Raw genomic sequence first — 13,037 nt, 5'->3', positions numbered from 1 at the left:
TCCGGTGAAGATCTAATAATCAGCTTTCCTTGAGAGCAAGTTGAACATGAGAATTCATTAGATTGAAGAATCTTCTAGTAGTAATATATTTGCTCTTCCGGAGCCTTCAGTTATTCTTTTACTATCAAATATTGTATTGACATAAGTTTCTTCCATTGTCAAGTGAGAAAAATATTTATCATCTCTTAATATGGTGAGCGTAGTAGCACTATTTGCAAGATAAAAATCTGAAAATCATTTATTCTTAATACTACTAACGATTGAGTAGGATCCATAATATTTTACCTAGGTAAAACAAATAACACGTCAATTAGTATCAATCTTTTCAAGACTAATATATTTAGTTATTCAAGAAAATAAAATATTAATTTCTTAATAAATTGGAATATTATAGGTTGATACAATACATAATTACACATTTAAATTTTGACTATTTAGATATTTTAATGCATTAACTTTCAGTTTGACCTAATAAATTTTTAAATTTAATTTTTATAATTTTTTAAATATTTTTAATTTTCATTTTAATTTAATAGACATCCGAATTTTATTTAATAATAATATTTAAATATTTATGTATAATTTAAATGGACATAATAAATGAAAAAAGATGTCAAAAAATATTTAAATATCACAGAAATTATAAATTAATATGTCTTTCAAGTTAAATAGAAATTTAAAGTGTTAGAATGACCAAATAATTAAATTTCTAATTTGGCTATTGTAAATTCTTATCAAAAATTTGTATTATTTGATGATGCCGTATGAATTGTTAGAAATAAGATGAAATACATATTGTTATAAATATTTTGATATTATTTTAACATGAAAATAGTACTCTTAGTCTTATCTTCTAAAGATTCTTAATCAAAATGGAAAGTATAAGCAACACTAAATCATAATAGTTTTTTATTGATCTATTATAATTCTTATAATAAATAACTAGTTACGTAGTTAAACACTAAAAAATAATATTACAATAAATAAAATAAATTTTAATAATTAATAGTAAGTTCACCATTAAATAGTAAATAATTTATTTCCAATTTAATAATTATTCTAAAAAAATAGAATGTTAAAACTTATTCTCTAATTAAATAATAATTCTTTATTTTTGAAAGATAATATTTTAACATTAGAAATTAGTGACTACATTAATATTATCAATAATTAAACATAATTCTTTATTCTAAAAGAATATATTATATTCATTTCTCATTGAACAAAAAAATATTATCTTAAACTGGTAACATTTTTTTTCTTATTAATATTGCTAATTAATAAATTATTGAAGTAATTTTATTTCATAAGAAAAATTAGTAGAATTTTAAGATTAGCTTCTAAGTAAATTTGTTTGCTTCTTTCTTTTACACTTTCATATATATATATATCCGAATGAATCATCCTTTCCACGGAGGTAAATCTTTACCTGCTAGGCAAGAGGATATCAAGTTACAAATTCTATACAATCAGTTTCGCTACAGCACCTTCAGCTCTAGGTAATTGTCCATCATTTCTATATTTTTTTATTGAGTGACTTATTTAAAAAGATATAAGGGCCGATGAATCAGAATAGTGAAGAAATAGTGAAGAACCAGCAAATGAAGGAACCAGCAAATTATCTCTTCACTGCTTATTATTTCCTTCTATTTCCTAGATCTCGTTCTAAATTTGGTATCAGAGCCAATTGGGTTCCGGGATTAGAAGCATATCTACATTATAAAGATTTTACATTCATTTTAGACTGCATCAGGTTTCCTATAGGCAAGTTCTGTTCATTTTATGCGCAGTAGTAAGTCCCGACGGACAGGGCAGTAAAGCTGAGAGCTGTGGTCCAGGCTTGTCTAGAAAGTTATTTTGGTTTAGGTTAAAATGAATTTAGAACCTTTCTTCTGTAGATCTTCTTCTTTCTCAAATTCTTCTGCCTCTGAATCATCGAGGTACAAAGGTCTAGTAAATAGTGAAGAAATCACTATTGAAGATTTTTCAAAGCATATTGACGATTGGGAAATACCCAAGGTCCAAAAGAAACAAATTTATGAGTTTTCAAAGTTCCCTCTCTTCAAGACTGATTTTACAATCAAGACTGAAGAAAGAGATATCCAAATTTCAAAACCTTTTGAAGAGATTTATCTCTTAAATCCAAAGACCCGCCAAAAGCATATGGAAAAGGATTATAAGTATATCCACATAGGTCTAGTCCAGGTAGGTATTAAGCCCCTTACCAGAGAAGGTCTAGATACTTCCATATTAGCCGTCCTTAGGGATGCTAGGTTTACAAATTTCTATGATTCCCTGTTAGGTACTGTTGAGTCGAGCCTCAATAAAGGACCTATTTCTTTCAATTGTTTTCCAAATGTCACGATTTCTTTAAACGATAAAAATGTTTTAAAGAGCATCGTTCTTCAAATCAAAACTCACAATTACAAAATGCTTGAAAGATCTATTCCGATAGCATTAATTTTCAAAATTCATTACAAAGCTATGATTTCTGCCTTTGGTTCCAAACACAAGCTACACTCACCAAAAGGAGAAACCCTGTTCCTTCAAACAGATCTATCCAAATCAAATACAACAATTCCAAAGACCATTCAATGGAAAGACATTACACTTCCAGAAGAATGGATCCTTGAAGGTGCAACCCAACCTACTTCTCCAAAGTAAACAGAACCAAACACAAACCTTAAACACATAGCCCAATATCCAGATGGAAAGGTAAAGATCACATTCAACAGAAAGTCAACTTCCTCTAGATTTTCTGATGATGGTTCTTCAACCTCGACCACAGATATTGGAAGGGTATCCAAAATTCCTTCTGTTATCTATGCTCCTTACAAAGAACCAATTCCATCTCAAACTCAACCCAGATTTTCAACATCTGATATTCCAAAAATACTCCAGAATGTTGATTACCAAAGCAACATCCCCAGACCAGTCTACACAAATCCAAAGAATGATGACGAAGATATAGAGATAACCTCTACCCCATCTTCACCATCACCATCAGCCATTACCCAAAACCTTGAAGCAGAGATCAACATGATTTCAAAAGAGTTTGAAATTGATAAAAAAACTCCTGCATGAAGATTTCTATTCAAAGAAAAACCATCTTAAGAAACTTTGGTTTTTTAAGAATTTTTTAAAAGAAAAAGATAGTATTCAGGAAAAATACTATCAATTTTGCATTCAAAACAAAGCCCAAATCAAATTTTTTGATTGGTTTCAAATTTACTGCAAAGAAAATGGTATCCTTTATCCCTTTAAGGATAAGTCCATTAGTCCTGTCACAGTAAGGAACAAAGCCCCTGAGTGGAAGGTAGGAGAAAACCTAACTGTCCAGTCTGAACATCCTCCCCTTAGGAAGATAACCATTCCTTATGGAGAGAGTGAGATAGAGGCTACACCTTATAAATTGGTAGGCGAAGACCTAGATAGGAATGTCAAGAACATTGTTCAGCAGAACAATTTCTCAAATACCTGTCTAAACACTATAGGAAAGCAACTGGTTAGAATAGAAAACCAGATTCAAAAGCCCCCTGTAGTGGTGACATCTCCAATCCCTAATCGGGTCAACCAAAAGAGTCGAACTAGTCAGGAAAAGCTTAAAAACCCAGTTTTTAAGCCTTATCACCTACAAAGCCGAGCCAAGACCATTTCCAAAAGCAAACTGAGTTTGCCAAAGCGTCAGAGAACAATTTAAGTAGGTTAGCAACCTCCGAGTCGTCCAACAACCTAGTACCGGATACTCCTCAAAGTAGTAGGAATATCAGTGCTATAGGACAAGCCCAAAGCGATGAGTCTAACGATTCGGAGCTTGAAAGCCCCATTCCAAAACCCTTCAATATCAATGATTGGGAATCCAAGCCCCTAGAATGACTGGAATACTCCTAGGAGTACCGCTCCGGATCTAGGAATTGAAAATAGGAACAACATCCTAACCCGGTCTAGATTCAATGCCTCCTACCATGAATGGAATATAGATGGAATGTCCGAGTACAACATCCTTGGTCTCTTGCAATGATGACCATGGCAGCCAATGCCTACAAAACCCAAAGTGGTACCTCCGATAGAGCCATTGCTGAGCTCCTGATAGTTGGATTTTCTGGCCAGTTAAAAGGATGGTGGGATTATCATCTCACTCAAGCACAGCAACTCCAAATCCTAGGTGCTATCCAAACAACAGTAGAAGGAACTCCAATCCTAGATGAAATAGGAAATCCAATTGAGGATGCGGTTTCAACCCTAATCCTCACTATTTCCCTACATTTCATAGGAGACCCTTCTCTGCTTAAAGACAAAAATGCCGAGCTCCTTAGCAATCTTACCTGTAAGAAGCTTAGCAATTTCCAAAGTTACAAAGACACTTTCCTAACCAGAGTCATGCTTAGGGAAGATTCTAGCCAACCTTTCTGGAAAGAAAAGTTCTTAGCCGGTTTGCCTAAGATTTTAGGTGAAAGAGTTAGGAATACCATAAGAGAAGCCCATAGCGGTCAAATCCCTTATGATTTCTACACTTATGGTGAGTTAGTTAGTCTAACCCAGAAAGAAGGTTTAAAGATTTGTCATGACCTTAAGCTTCAAAGACAGCTCAAATGGGAAATGAAAAAGACTAGGCAGGAACTAGGTAGTTTCTGTAACCAGTTTGAGTACAACCCAATAGAGCCCGTGTCTAGTTGCAAAGGGAAATGCAAAGTTGATTCTTACTCAAAGTCTTTCAAAAAGAAGCGATTTTCCAAATATAGAAAGCCTTCTAAAAGCAAGGAGAATTTCTATAAAAAGCCATCTTCTTCCAAATTTCATTCTAAATTTCCAAAGAAAGATTCTAAAAAAAGATTTTTCAAAAATTACATGCTTTAAATGTGGTAAGAAAGGCCATACTTCGAAGTATTGTAAGTTTTCCAAAAGACTGCTTGAGCTTCAAATAGAAGAAGAAGTTTTGCAAAGATTTCGCTCTTCTAGTTGATTCATCCGAATCGAGTTCTCAAACGTTGAGGAAGAATTTCAAATTGATGAAATCAAAACCTCAACTGATTGTTCTGAGACAGATTCAGAAAGCTCTTCAAAGAACATTAATATGCTCACTAGGCAACAAGAAGCTCTTCTTGAGGCTGTAAAGCATATTAGTGATCCTCTTATTCAAAAGCAGGTTTTAAAAGAAATTTTAAAAACTGAATCTCTGGTTCCTTCTTCTAGTAAGAGTACTTATAATCTTACTATGATTTTAGACAAAGGAAAGAAGTTGAAAAACCCTCTTCCTACTGTTCAAGAACTCCAGAAGGAGATTAAAACCATCAAAACAGAACTCAAAGAGTTGAAAGAAAAACAACAAAATGATTCTGCTTCAAAGCCCGATCCTCAAAATGAATAGTGATTCCGATTCCGATGAGGAAAATGATTTTCAAAACCTTGAAGTTTCTGAAAATGTTCCTGAAAACTTTATCAATGTTTTAAAGGAAATTACTTCAAGAAAATATTTGATTCAAATAAAGCTTGTTTTCCCTGGTGATTTCCAGATAGAAACCATCGCGTTGTTTGATACAGGAGCAGACCTCAATTGTATCAACTGCGAACTGGTTCCTAAAAGGTTTCATCAAGAAATCAAAGAAAGGCTAACTTCAGCCAATTCTTCAAAGATTAAGATTGCTGGTAAAACTGAAGCCGCAATTCTTAATAATAACATTGCTTTAAAGACTGTTTTTATTCTTACAAAGGATCTTCAAAGAAACTGTTATCTTAGGGACTCCGTTTATCAATTTGATAACTCCCTTTAAAGTGACAACTTCGGAATCATTTTCAAAGCTAAAGATTCAAAGATTGTTTTTCCTTTCTAGAAAAACCAAAAAGAGAAATTTGAATCTTATCAAAGCACATTCCATTTACAATTTTGAAATCAATGCTTTGATCAAAGGTAAACAAACCCATCTTTCTCATCTTCAACAAGATGTGGGTTTGAAGAGAATCCTAGATCAATCATGAAATGATTTTTTCAAAGAAAAATTTCCGATTTTCAAATGAAGATTGAGGATGAACTCGCTCCGATCTTCCAAATGCTTTTTGGAATCGAAGCAACATATGGTAGATTTGCCATATGAAAACGATTTTCGGATAAGCAAATCCCTACTAAAGCCGGACCCATTCGGATGAATGAGTCTTTAGAAAGCCATTGATTAGAGATTAAAGATCTTGAGTTTAAGGGTTTAATTACAAAGTCTAGATCACCTTGGTCTTGTGCAAACTTTCTATGTCAATAAGAATAGCGAAATAGAAAGAGGAACTCCTAGGCTAGTGATCAACTATAAACCCTTGAACAAAGCTCTTAAGTGGATTAGGTATCCTATTCCAAATAAGAAAGATCTTTTACAAAACTGCATTCATCTTTTCAAAGTTTGACATGAAATCAGGATTTTGGCAAATCCAGATTGATCCAAAAGATCGTTACAAAACGGCATTTACAGTCCCATTCGGTCAATATGAGTGGAATGTGATGCCTTTTGGATTAAAAAATGCCCCTTCTGAATTTCAGAAAATCATGAATGATATTTTTAATCCATTTTCAAAGTTCTGCATTGTCTACATAGATGATGTTTTAATCTTTTCAAATTCCATTGAACAACATTTTAAACACCTAGAAACATTCTTCTATGTTGTTAAGAAAAATGGTTTAGTGGTTTCAAAGTCTAAGATATCTCTTTTTCAAACGAAAATTAGATTTCTTGGTCATTACATCTCTCGGGGTACAATTACTCCAATTAAGAGATCCCTTGCATTCACTTCAAAGTTTCCAGATAAAATTTTGGAAAAAACCCAGCTTCAAAGATTTCTTGGTAGTTTAAATTATGTCATGGATTTTTATCCTAATTTAAACTGTCTTGCAAAGCCTCTGCATGATAGGCTAAGGAAAAACCCTCCTCCTCACGATCAAAGATACAAAGATTGTCCAAAGCATTAAAAACAAGTTTTAGAAATTCCTTGCATCTACTGATCCTTCCGCATTTAAGATTGTAGAAACGGATGCATCGAGTTAGGATATGGTGGGATTCTAAAGCAAGTTCAAAATTCCAAAGAATGTATTGTCCGGTTTATCGCTCACCGGAAGCGATACTCAAAAGAATTACTCTACTATCAAAAGGAAATCCTTTCGATAGTTCTCTGTATTTCTAAATTTCAAAGCGATCTTTTAAATCAAAAATTTCTTTTAAGGATTGATTGCAAGTCCTGCGAAAAGAAGTTTTACAAAAGATGTCCAAAATATAGCTTCAAAACAGATTGCAAGCTATCTTATCTGTTTTTGATTTTGAGATTGAATTTATTCGAGGAGAATCAAATTCTATTCCTGACTTTCTAACCAGAGAGTTCTTACAAAAACAGGAGTGATACACAATGCCAAGAAAGTCAAAATCCAAAGAAGAAAAGTCCATGGCTACTTCAAAGCCCCAAATCAAAGCCCGATGAAGGAAGTTCTCCCTTCCACTTCAAAGCCCATCGGGACTTGGTGAGATAATCCAAGAAGAAATTAATCAACCGGATCCGGTTTCAACAATAAATGGATCCCTTCAAAGCCGATCAAGCCAAACAAATTCAGGAATGGCTTGCCCGGTAAGACCGAATTCATTCAAAGAGTAGAAGAATACAAAGACAAATGGTTCAATCCCCTACCGAACCATCTACAAAGCAAATTATTCCAAAGCTAGAAGCAACTCCAAAGTCGTCATCTTCCTCCACAAAGGGTAAAGGTATATTATCTATCCCTTTTCAAAATACCGAGATAGAGATTTTCCCTCCAAATCTATCTCAAAACTCAAATAGTCTTTCAAAGCCAAACTCTCGGAGATTGTTTTGACGCAATCAAAACGTTTTAAATCAAATGAGTATTTGGAAAACCTATTTTCAAAATGTTTTAACCATTGAGGAAGGATTCGCAGAAAGCCCTCAAAACCCGGTTTCAAAGATTTTCCTCCAGTTGGTTTTTTAAACCCTGGAATATTTCAAAGCCTCGGGCTTATTACCGGTCAATCCTTGAGGTTACTGGTTCAGTAAATTCAAGCATTTCAAAAAGACAAAGCCCATAAAGACCCTGCATATTCAACATGCACAATCCAAAGAATCCTTCACCCGTCTGATTGGGGTATGGATTTACACTCTCTTCGTTCATTTCCTACTTCTCTAAAAAGAACCTACCCTTCAAATCTTAACACCTCTTTCTCCTATTGGGATTACCAGCAAGCCTGGTTCAATACCTTTCTTATTCAAAACGAAGGAAGAAGCCACTCCGGCTATTCTACTTCCGACACCAATATCCAAACCTCCAAAATCCCTTACTTGGTTTAAGCGGTGGGTGGAATTACTACGGTAATGCCCCTGAGACTCTTATTCCAAGTCTTACCCCTGTTCAACCTATTTAAAGCAAATTACAAACCAAATTCCATGGAAAGCGTTTTCCCCGCTCAAATTTCTTTTTACCCTGGGTATGTGTATGGTACTTTCACTTCAATCCGCTTCCGGATGGTGAGATTACACTTATCCGTCGATTCAAAGTGAAATGGTGGGATAAATTCAACCACCAAGACAAACTGTCCCTAAAAGCCGCTCAAAACTTCTTGACCAAACATACTGCCTCCTCGCAAAGAACAAACAACGTTCTTGGCAAGTCTTTTCTCCTTCCAAACCGAAGAAGATTTCCTACAACTTATAAAGCGGTTATGCGAAAGGCAAATCCAAAGCCTCATCATCATCCTCTTCCGTTAGTACTGCATTCGATTTGGATGATCCGGTGACGATTGTTATGGGATACTCAAAATCTCATAAATATTATCTCCTTCTTTAAAAGCCCATGGGTTAAAAACCAGAAATGGTAGCCCAAGGTTATTTGTGTTGGGCCAAAAAGCCCACACTAAAGCCCAGAAAAAGAAAAGAAAAAAAGAAAAGAAAAAGAAAAGAAAAAAGAAAAAAGAAAAAGAAAGGAAAAGAAAAGAAAAAGACAAAAGACAAAAGAAAAAGAAAAGTAAAAAAGCAAAAGATTCCTTCAAAGCATGGCCGACAACTTTCTCAAAAGACGGTTGGCATTATCAAAAGATTCCAAAGCATGTGAAGCATCTCCACAAGACTCCAAAGACAAGTGGAATCATTTCTTCTCCACTAAGCAAAGCATCCAAAGCCCGTGACAAGTATCCAAAGCTCCAAGACCTCTATATATAGAGGAGTCCTCCTTCTTCATCCCTCAGAATTTAGAATTCAGTAAAACATAGAAGAGAGAAGAAAGCTCTTCCTGAGTCTAATTCTCACAGAAGAGATTAGAGTAAAAAGAGTGAGTAAGAGAGAGAGAATCTTGTAACTCCTCTTGTAAGTCTATATTTTCTTCTGTTTCAAAGTTTTACAAAGTTGTATGTTTATTTAAAGCTTTCAAAGATTGTTTATATGTTTATGTTCAAAGTCTGTTATTATTATTAATAAAGCAATTCAAAGTTTATCTTCTTTATCTATCTTCTTCTTCTTTCCCCATCATCAAACGTATGCTCTGTGCTTGCCTCGTAAGAGGATCCTGCACATCAGAAACTTGCTGGTTCTTTCTGTTCAAATTTATTTATTTATTTTTTTTTATTTTCAGATCTATAAGTTTATAGGCTGGAAAACAGATTCTGCAAGAGCATTTAAAGCTCCTACAGGCTGCTTAAAGCGTGAATCTGGTTACAACGCCACGAACTTAGATCTATATCTTCACTGCTTATTATTTCCTTCTATTTCCTAGATCTCGTTCTAAATTTGGTATATATATATATATATATATATATAAATGGGGAGAGAGAGAGAGTTTTTAAATTCCTACAAAATGTTTGTATCAATTAATTGGGTTTAGGTGTGATGATTTTAATTGGGTGATACTCATAACTCAGTTATTTTATATTCCTATAAAATGTTAGTATCGAATATAAAATAACTGATTTTACTCAATCAGATGCTCATTTCAATAACTAACTCAGTAAAAGAGATTTTAAAAATAGAAAATAAAAGAGTTACGAGTATTTTCTAAATTGGGTGATAATTTTAATTCTAGAAATTAATATTTTATATGATTAATATTGTATCAATTAATAAATTAGATTAAATAATATTTTTACTTCTAAAAAATAACATATTAATTATATTTTTAATAATACATTAACTAATAAGTTAGTTTTTTAATTATAAAAGTTTAATTCTAGAAGAATAGTAATACGAGTTGTATTTATAAATTTATAACTAAAGTTAATTAACTTTTTATATTTATTACATTAAGTAATTTTATAATATTATAAATATTATTAAAAAAGATGCTTAAGAATAGTTTAGATTATTATTATATTCTAAAATGTGCTATATAATTATGCAATATTGAGAACTTTATTAATTTTATCTATAAGTACACGTTTGATTGAGTTTCGGTATATATAACAAAATTGGAACAGATGATGGAACAAAGTGATAAATTTAAACGTTCATGATAGATTTTGCAAATGGTCAAAATTCATTGTAGATAGAACCGTTTTGCCATTTACAAATAAATTGCGTAAAATTTTGAAGAATTTATTTCAACTAATTTATCTTTTTCTTTGGCTTAATTGCCTATGAGATTTCATAGGTTTATATTTTTTTTATAATATCATGTACTTGCAGATATATCTAATTTAATAATAAATTAAGATATTTATTTTAATTTTACTTATCTAATAATATTATATATTTTCTAATTTATTGTTTGACCGTCAAATAATAGTTTAAAAGATTATTAATTTGATAAGACTGATTTGACGGCCAATTAACGAAATTAAGAATCTCTAAACTTATCAAACACGAGCAATATGATAATGATACATTTTTAATGACGAGATACATGAAATATCTTTCTTTATTTGAAGAAAAAAATACATATTTAAAGTTATAAAGTAGTGAAATAATAAAGTAGATTTTTTATATTTATCCTCAAAAAATAATTATTTATGTCTAAATTATTTTGAGCGGGTTTAGATGGACTAGACAGTTATTATGTCCAAGACTTAATTAATTAAAATAAAATTAGTTATTCGTCTAGCAGCTATGTTGCTAAACAATTTAGCATTTAATAGAAAGCAAAAGTTGCATTCACACTTAATAATTAGATGAGTGTCCGCCCTTTAAGATATTATTTAAGTTAATAATAATGTTAATAATATTATTATAATATCAAAATTAATAAAAATATAATAAAATATTAGCATATTAGGCAATTATATAATATAAATTATTAGACACAATGCTTACTATCTTAAAATCCGATGAATTTTGCTTTAATTTCACTTTTCTAAAATAAATATTTGAAATAAATCGTGATAAATTTAAAAATAATTTGCATGAGTAAAAGTGAGAAAGAGAATTAATATGAATAAACTGGTGAAAAATATATATTAAAAGAACAACTAAATTAAAAAATAAAAATTATAAAGAATACCATGTCAGAAAATAATATTATACTAGAATATATGATAATAAAGTTTTACAAAAAATACTAAAAGACATAGAAAATAATAAAAATAAATTTATATGAAAAGAAAATTCTTGATGAACATGAGAATGATGAAGTTGAGTTGAAATACGTTTGTGTATAAAATAAATATATAGTAAAAAAATAAATAACTCAAATATGAGATTTAAGAGTCCATTTTTTCTTTTTTGTTTTAAATAAAAGATTAAGAGTTAAAAGAAGAATAATTATATATAGAAGAAAAAAAGCAACGAAAGAGAAAAAGATGAAAAATTTAGATAAAAGGACAATAAAATTGAAAAATACAAAATTCAGTAGCTTTTAAGTACTTCATTTTAAAGAGAAGAAAAAAACTTTAAGAGAGAAAACTATTAACAAAATATCTTAACAAATTGAATTGAATAAAATAACTATACAAGTTCACTTTATAAAATGAACTGAAAAATCAAAATAAAAAAATAAATATTACACTTCAATAGTGTTTTAAAGAGTACCTTTCTTATTAATATTAAAAATACTAAGGTTCCTTGTAAAATCTTATCTAAAAGCCATAAGAAAATCATCTTCATCTAAAATGAAGCTAGCAAGAGTAAGAACAACATTGTTGATGATATATTTGAGATTAAGTTTCATTCCCATATAAGAAAGGGCTAAGCATATTATAAATGAGAAAAGGGTTTTTCATAAATTTAGAATTCGAACATCAAAATTTGTTATAGAAAAGAAAAAAAATTAAACGCTTTTAATTTTTGAGTGAATTAGAAGAAACAAAGTTGTATGTTGATTTTTTTTTAAATTTATTAATATATGAAATAATTAAACTGATTCAGTAAATAACTGTTATTTTACCTAAATTTTAAAAATTATTTTTTAATAAAACAATAATTCATAAGAACTAGATCTAATTCTCCATTCGTTTTTGTTAAGCAATAGGGAATGTATATCTTTTTTCTTTATAACTTGCTTGCAATTCAAAGTAATTGGTTGTAAGTCCAGAGAGAGGAGTTCCTTTTTCTTGCATATTGCAAAATGTATGTTTGGTGTATTTGGCCAGAAACTTAATTTTGGAGTGGTTTGAGCCTCCAAAAAAAGTTTGGGGGTCAAATTGACACTTAAGCCCTTCTTTTTGATACATTTTACTTTATTGTTACCTTGAAAAAAATTAACCAATGTTAGAATTCCACTTTTCATGTGAGGTGAATTTAGGTTGAATTTCAATAGAATTTGACCCTAATTAGACTAAAGTTTAAAAATTGTGACAGAGGGCAATTTAGCTTCAGTATCAAGTTCTATACTACTCATTCTTCATTAACAAATAAGATTTCGCCACCTAATTCACTAATGTCAGTGGTAGACCCATCAAATGACAATTCTATCCCTTTATCAAACAAAACTTTAACGTGGCAAAATACATATGGTGAGACTGTAAAAGTAGTGAGTACTTAATTTAGAATATTCAAACCCATACTTGCTTCCTTCTTTTAGTGATGTAATTTCTTTTTTCTCTAATTGGATAGGCAATTTTTTCAAAAATCCAGGAATT

This window comes from Ricinus communis, chromosome 10, assembly GCF_019578655.1.
Source record: "Ricinus communis isolate WT05 ecotype wild-type chromosome 10, ASM1957865v1, whole genome shotgun sequence".
Taxonomy (NCBI): Eukaryota; Viridiplantae; Streptophyta; class Magnoliopsida; order Malpighiales; family Euphorbiaceae; genus Ricinus; species Ricinus communis.
The sequence above is the reverse complement of the archived record's forward strand: the minus strand, read 5'-3'. Positions refer to the sequence as shown.